At 36.1% G+C, this 8,262-nt stretch overlaps 1 protein-coding gene and 1 pseudogene across 1 annotated transcript in view; one reads left to right on the top strand and one right to left on the bottom strand.

Moving 5' to 3' along the window:
• The window catches only part of ANKS1B (ankyrin repeat and sterile alpha motif domain containing 1B), an 874,817-nt gene that overhangs the window by 478,311 nt on the left and 388,244 nt on the right, over positions 1-8,262 (top strand). The window lies entirely within an intron of this gene.
• Positions 6,230-6,348, bottom strand: LOC111736018 (annotated as a pseudogene).

The raw sequence follows: 8,262 nt of genomic DNA, 5'->3' as shown, positions 1-8,262 counted from the left end.
CATTTTCTTTATCCATTGATTCACTTAATGGACATTTTGGTTGATTCAGTATCTTAGCTATGATGAATAATGCTGCAATGAACATGGAGTTCAGATATCTCTTTGTGATCCTGATTTCAGTTCTTTTGTATAAATTTCCAGAAGTGAGATTGCTGGATCATACGGTAGATCTATTTTTAATTTTTTGAGGAACCTCCATACTGTTTTTCATAGCAGCTGCACTGTTTTACATTCCCACCCAGTGTACAAGGGTTCCAATTTCTCCACATCCTTGCCAACATTTGCTATCTTTATATATATAGTAGCCATTCTAACAGGTGTGAGGCAATAATTTCATTGTGGTTTTGATTTGCATTTCCCTGATGATAAGCGATGTTGAACATCTTTTCATGTACCTGTTCGCCTGGAGGACATTATGCTAAGTGAAATAAGTTACGCAAGGACAAAAACTGCACGATTTCACTATATGTCTTAGTCCAGTCAGGCTTCTCTAACAGTATGCCACAGACTGGATAATTAATAAACAACAGTAATTTATTTCTTATAGTTTTAGAGACTGGGAAGTCCAAGATCAGTGTCTAATGAGGATTTACTTCCTAGTTCATAGTTTTCTCACTGTGTCCTCACATGGCAGAAGGGAGCTCTCTGGAGCTTTTTTATAAGGACACTAATCCCATTCATGAGGATAGAGCCCTCATGACCTAATCACCTCCCAAAGGCTTCACCTCCAAATATCATCACACTAGGAATTAGATTTGAACATATGAATATCAGAAGGGCACAAACATTCAGCCTGTAGCATATGAGATTTCTTAATTAGTCACAGTCCTAGAAGCAGAGAATGGTGGTTGCCAGCGGCTGGGAGAGGGTGAAATAAGAAGTTACTCTTCAAAAAGTATAAAATTTCAGTTCTGTCAGATGAATAAATTCTAGAGGTCTATTGTATAACTTTGTGCCTATAGTTAACAATGCTGTATTTCACATGTAAAAACTCATTAAGAGTGAGTAGATCTCACGTTGAGTGTTTTTACCAGAATAAAAACCATAAGCAAAGAATAAAGGAAATAAAACAGGATTCTATTAACCTGTGCATTCACTATATACATTCTATGTATGCTTCTCAGGTATTTAAATAAATCATTTGTACCTGGTATATTCTTGCATTTTTTTCCAATGGAGTAAGTGCTCATATTCTTACTAGTGTTATTTAGAGAAGGACTCTGTATACTTATACTCTGCCTGTCTTCAAAAAAAGTTTGACAAGGCTTATAATAAAGATATAATTACAGTAAAATAAAACCCCACTAAAACAATAGTAAAAGATATCAAACAGATAGTTTAAAAGACAAAAAATAATAATAATAATTAAGGGGAAAAGAAGAAAAGAAAAGATTCCAAAGAACCTAAACTAAGGAAAATGTCTGCAACTAAGCATCCAACTTGACTCTGAGCTTCTTGGTGATCAAGATAAAAGGGGGCTACAGAACTGTCATTGTAAGGGACATATTATCAAGACATGCAGAGAAAGGGACACTTTGCTAGCTTGAAACTCCAGAAGGAATTTTTCTCATGGGTTATTTTATGAAAGATATACAACTGGATTAGGAACAATGCTTTCATTAGAGTGCCAGGATAAAGGAAGAAGAGTCTACCTATGATGTACATATAGCCAGGTGTAGTGATAAGGCAGTACCTCTGTAGAGACCTTTCTCCTGGGGACTTCTGGCTTTCTCTATATTATAAACAAGCACTGGTTCTAAAATATAAATTTTTTTTCTTTACCCTTTTTAAAAAAGGTCCTCTGTTTTATGTGTCAGTGACTTTACGTCAGTGACTTTGAGTGCCAGGATTTCAGGGATACTTAATAAAATTACAATTACTATCTAAAATTTTACATGACAATGAGAGAGGGGAGCTACTCATCATATGTGAAAGAATATGAAATGGCACTTCAGAGTTCTGTCCTTTACTTGCTGTATAACCTTGGACAAGTTACTTCATCATTCTGAGCCTTTGCTTCCTAATTCTTTATGATGGGAATAATAAATTTATTACTCTTGGTATAATTAGATGAGATAATTTATATGAAAGCACTTATAACCTGTAAAGGTATGTCAGTTATTATTATATCGCCTTCCCAGAAAGCTCTTTACTTTTAAGTTAGAGGTCACCGTGTTCATTTTTGTCTTCTACCAATTGAATACAGTTTATGAACAATCAATGAAGGAGTTGCTTTCTATCTACACATAGATCATTTGCCCTCTGGATGGTTTCTAAAAATATATTTTTATTTATTTTTTTTTAGGTGAGGCAACCCTTGGTTGACTTCACAGATGTCAGTTTACAATCCCTTATTTTTTCATTTTTTTATGCCTACGGCACCTGGTCTTCCTAGGTGGTCTCCCAACCAAGTAGTAACCAAGTAGTAACCTGACACTGCTTAGCTTCTGAGATCAGATAAGATTAGGCTAATTCAGAGTCGCATGGCCGTAGACAAAATATATATATATATTTTTAATTAGAACTCTTGCAGGAGTTTAAAAGATTTAAAAGAAAATATGTATTTTTCAATTCTTTCCCATATATATATCCTTCCCATAAAAAAAAAAAAAAAAACTCTTGCAGGAGTTTAAAACATTTAAAAGAAAATATGTATTTTTCAATTCCTTCCCATATATATGTGTATGTATGTATGTATAGGTATGTGTGTGCATACATACATCCATCTTGAAGATGGAAACATGTTGGTAGGTGAAGAAAGTGAAAGCATCAATGAAGAATTATTAATTTAAAAAGGATTCTCCAAACTCCTGAGAGTACTCAGACTTTGGATTTCTGGAGTTGAATGTTTTTATACCCTCAATTAGTGCTAAAAATATCACCAGGGTCTCTCAAAGAAAGAGAGAGAGACTCTCTTTCTTTCCATTTGGAAAGATCTTATTTTTACAGGTGACTACTCAATTGCCCTTAAACCATTTAATGAATTAATAGTCCATGTGGTCCTTACTGATTTGAGATGCACATTTATTGTATACTTGATATCTTGCAAAGGTCTGTCAGTTACTATTGTGTTGCCTTCCAGATGTCCAAAGATATTTTATTTTTATTCAGTTTATAATTTGTTCTTCTTAACATGTCTGTATCTTTTCACATGTCAGCACCACACTGTTTAAATTATTTACCCTTTATAATTTACCTCAATATCCATTTTCAGGATCCATGTCTTCTTACCCAAAGATTTCATGTTGGTATTCAAATACTTTTAAAATGTTTGAACACCACCCATTACAACTCTGTTTCATCAAGGTTTAGAGGTGCCTAATTTTTCCTTGGAGGGCATGCGAATGACCTCAGTTCTGTAGACTCAAACAGCCACCAGAATGTTCTTTCTAGCTGACAACTATGCTCAGAGACTGACTACTTAGATAGAGGCTTTCTAGGTAGGTGGAAGATCGCAGCACACTCTCAGTGACTTTAAGAGACCGAGTACTGGTCTTCACATGGAGCTTTATGAAAACTAGGCATCCCCTGGAGAGCTGAGTTGTCTCTCATTGTGAGAGAAATCTGTGTATTTTCTCACAAAGGTCTGTAACTTTGAACCTTTGTCTAGTATTCCCAAAGCCCAATCAACCTCTAAGAGATGAACATGTATCTAACTTATCTAAAACAACTAAAATGGATCTTAAGCTTGAATCTGAGCCACACTCAACACTCCCTACAATTCACTTCTTTCCTATTCCCTTACTCTGAAGAAAAATCTTGTTGGTTGGTTGGTGGGTGGTGGGTTTGGGGGTGGGGAAGAAAGGACAAGGGGCCTCTATTCTTCATTTCCACTTTTATGTCATCACCATTCCTTATGCCTTGAAACATTTGTTTCACAGTTTTATTCTACTAGCTGATTTAATGTTAAAGAAAAATTGAACTGGATGGAGTTAAGCAGTCAAGAAAGACTTACTCAGGACTATCACAATAGAGAGATTGAACTCAACTCCCCTGAAACAAAGGCAGGAGAGTTTTGAAGTGCTGAGGTGAGCTAGTAGGAAAGTACTTAAGGACAGTTATGAGGGAAGGCTGGTCAATGTAATTAGGCCATCTTTGTTTACTAATTGATGTTTATTGAAATTAGACTCCTGTCCTTACACAGAGCCTTGGAAGATAAAGGCAGTGTCTTCTTTTATGACTGCATTTCCAAGGATGGCTTCCAGGGCCTTGAGAAAGACATTCCTGGGCTATAAATCCTGCAAGAGACTGGGAAGAGATTTACATCCCAAAGGGGCAGAGAAAGAATTCACAATTGTAAGTTTTCTAAAACAAATGCTCTAAGAGAGGTCAGGTGCTTATAGTGAGCAAGAAACTCATCTAAAGTTTAGTCAAACTGAGGGTAACTACCTACAATGAATCTATTCACTGGGAACTCATTCTGTAATTCACCCAGTAATTTATTTCTGGGTGAATTTAATTCTCTTCCTTGTGACAATCATCTGATCACCCAGGACATTTCCATGAGGTGAGCTGTATTCCTCAACCACGCTGAATGAGAGGAGTCACAGTACTAAGTACGATGGTTCCATGTGGTTTCATGTTCATGAATGTTTATGTGCATGGGCCAGGAGGTGCGGGCACTCACAGAACCCTTCACATGATGCGGTATTTTGCACCAGGTTTCATAGGACTCATATTTACTCCTAATTATACGAAAAATAATTAACTTTTTAAAAAGTACTTAATATGAGCCAGGCACTGTTCTAAGCACCTTACTCATATTAATTCATATATTCCTCACAAAAACTCTGTGAGATAATTATTACCTCCACTTTACAGACTACAAAACAGAGGAAAAGAGATTAAGGAACTTGCCCAAGGTCATTTAAATGGAAGCAATGGGATTTAAATCCAGTCTGATTCCAGAACCCGAAATCTTTTTTAAAGTTTATTTTATTTTATTTTTTATTTTTAAATTACATTTGACATTCAGTATTATTTTATATTAGTTTCAGTTTTATTGCACAGTGGTTAGATATCTACATAATTCACGAAGTCTTGAAACCACCTGGCACTATACATAGTTATGACAATATTATTGGCTATTTAACCCTTTCTAGTTCGTTTTTATACATTAAAGAAAAAATTGTTTATTCCATAAACAAAATAAATAATTTTCCCCACTAATAAAAACAAGAACCAGAGCAATGAACTAAGATCAGATGTGCATGCACATGCACGATTACAGTATAATTGTAACTACCAATTTTTACTTCTTAACCCCCTCACCTCTTTCACCCAGTGGCCCCCAACCCTCCTCCCACCTGTCAACCTTCAGTTTGTTCTCTGTGTCTATGAGTCTGTTTTGTTTTGTTCATTTATTTTATTTTGTTCTTCAAATTCCATATTTAAGTGAGATCAAATGATATTTGTCTTAGACTTATTTCACTTAGCATGATACCTTCTAGGTCTATCCATGTTGTCACCATGAACCAGACCAGACACCAGAACCCAAGACCTTAACTTCTATGCTAAAATGCCTTTCTAATTTTTCAAGAGGAAGCTAAGGGCCGTATTTTATTTCAGGAATTGTTCAGGGGGATATAGAATAGGGTAAATGGCAAGATTCTGGATTTTAACTGGCCTCCTTAGTTCTGAGCCTGTGGGCAGCGGGTCAGGAGCATCGATTCCTGAGGCTCCCCAGCCTCAATACCACTGTGGCAGCCACTTAGCAGAGAATCTCATAATAGTCTGTTCTATGAATTAGTAATCAGATATTTTCCATAAAGCACTGTGGAAGAATTCAATAAAGACACCTAGGGAAATTAAAATAAGCCATTTTACACCATAATAATTCAGGGGACTTCGAGAGAAATGTCCATCAAGGTCAGGGAAATAGAAGAATCCTGGGGGAGGAAAGGCGAGAAAAATTATTTTTTTAAAATTCAAAAAGCTAAAGTTAGAAGGAAAGCTTTTTTTTTTTTTTTTTTTTCTTGAGCAGCTTTGAAAGTTAACCTTAGCATCCTGATGTGAATATGGCTTCTAAAGAAGGAGGTAGTCAGTCCCTTACCTCCCTAGATTTTATGTACCTGTGCCAGGACACGATCGCTAAAGATTTCTTTTTCTTCTTTCCAGTTGAGCCCTCACCATTGTATCCTTGTCTTATCACTGGGATTGGGTGATAGTATGGACAGAGGGGAAAATATTATAGATTGTTTTTTATTTTTATTTATTTATTTTTTATTTATGCCTACAGCACCTAGTATTCCTAGGTGGTCTCCCATCCAAGTACTAACCAGGCCCGACCCTGCTTAGCTTCCAAGATCAGATGAGATCGGGCATGTTCAGGGTGGCATGGCCTTTAGACTGTTTTTTAATTGGAGATTCATTACTTAGTAGATGAGGCATCTTGGGCAAGACACTTATCCACTCTGAGCCTCAGTTTTCTCATCTTTATAATAACGATAACTTTTTAGAGTTGTTTTAAAGGTTGGAGATAATGTATAGAAAAGTCACTCCTGCAAGAGTCACTCGGCATTATAAATATTAGTATGCTTTAGCAAGCTTCTTCTAGTCATGCTCAGCTGAGGAGCTCATAGCAAAGCAGGAAGAAATTGGAACCAGGGACCAGATATATTTGGAGGACTATAGAAACACCTGTCTGTGGATTTCAGGTGATGGACAAAAGGATCACATAGTCAAAGAAAGGAAAATACAACCTAAGGTGATAGTCAGTATGGAATCCAACATAAGGAAGTTGAGGGTCTTAAGAGGAAACTGGAAAGAACAGAATTCAGGTAGCCAGAATGAATATGAACCAGATTTTAAGGAAAAATTTCCAGAAATATTGGAGCCCAGCTTTGTGGCAGAACTCCATTCACCTGGGAAGAGGACTAATAACTCCAAGGCAATCAGATTTTAAGAAATTTAACAGATTCTCAGAATAAGAGCTCAAAGAAACCTCTTTATGAGACTGACACACATGAGTAGAGTGAGTCTGTTGTTTAGGGACAGGAGAGGATGAGAAGAACAGGGCCACAAAAGTGGAGTGGCTAACATAAATTTTTGGACTTAATAGAGAGACCCAAAATCATAGTGGCTTTAATAAAAATTGAAATTTACTTCTCACGCACATTAGTCTAGGTCAGTGGTCTAAAATGATATGGCAAAAATCATCCCAAATCATCAGAGCTCACATGTTCTATTTTATTGTTCTGCCACCTTCGACACAGTTTCCATCTTTGACCCAAGATAATATCTCCAGCTTTCCCCATCCCATTCATATTCCAAACAATGGCAGGGAATGAGAACTGCATCTTTATTTTAAGGGTGTGACCCAGAGTTTCACACCTTCCCATCTTCTCACATACCACTGGCCAGAACTTAGTCACGTAGCCATGCCAAGCTGCAGAGGAAACTAAATTTAGTCTTTGGCTGGGCGGCCATAAGCCCACCCAAAATTCTGTAATCATTTAAAATGAGTAAACCAGTAGTCTACACCATGGATACCAAAACAAAAGCCTAGTTATGAAATTCCAGCACTGTGATGTGTGTCAAATCATGCCTTCTTAAAGGAAGTGAGTCAAGCCTTGTCAAACATTATATTTCCACGAGCTTTTAGAGGAAGACTATCTGTCCCCACCAAGACCTTGGACTCCACCAGACCTCCTGGACTGTTGTTTTATTTCTATTCTTTTGAGTGACAGCCAATCTCATTTGGAAAATACATGCTACTTCATTGAAACTACAAAATGAACCAGCAAAGAAAGCTATAGATTTTTTTTTTAAAGGAACATATATTTTGAGCTTCTAGTTAAAAAAAAAAGTAAAACAGTGTTTACAAAGTTTACAAATGAAAGGAATGATTTGATAAATCATTAAATGCTTCCAGAATGCCAATTATTTGCCATATTTTATAAATTTTACTGTCATTGAGATCTAGTAATATGCCCGGAGTCCCAGTGCTAGTAAATGGTGAAACCAGAATTTAAACCCCAGCCTGTCTGATACAAAAGTACAAGTTATTTCCCATGTACACTTAGACATTTTTATAAACTGCATCAGAGAGCATCAGACTATGACACGTCATTTCATTACTTAAAATTTTTATTTTTATTAAAAGAGTCTAATATATTTAGGCATTTAAAAAATCATATATTATTATTGGGTATACATTAAAATGTATATATAAACAAAATTAATTGGTTCAGATTTTTCTAAAACTTCTTCGGGGTCTAAATCTGACTCTTCCGAATAGATTGTTTCGACTTGGTCATTGAG

The sequence above is a fragment of the Pteropus vampyrus genome, unplaced genomic scaffold, assembly GCF_000151845.1.
Source record: "Pteropus vampyrus isolate Shadow unplaced genomic scaffold, Pvam_2.0 Scaffold16, whole genome shotgun sequence".
Classification (NCBI taxonomy): Eukaryota; Metazoa; Chordata; class Mammalia; order Chiroptera; family Pteropodidae; genus Pteropus; species Pteropus vampyrus.
Note: the sequence above shows the minus strand (reverse complement) of the source record. Positions and strands in the feature narration are given on the sequence as shown.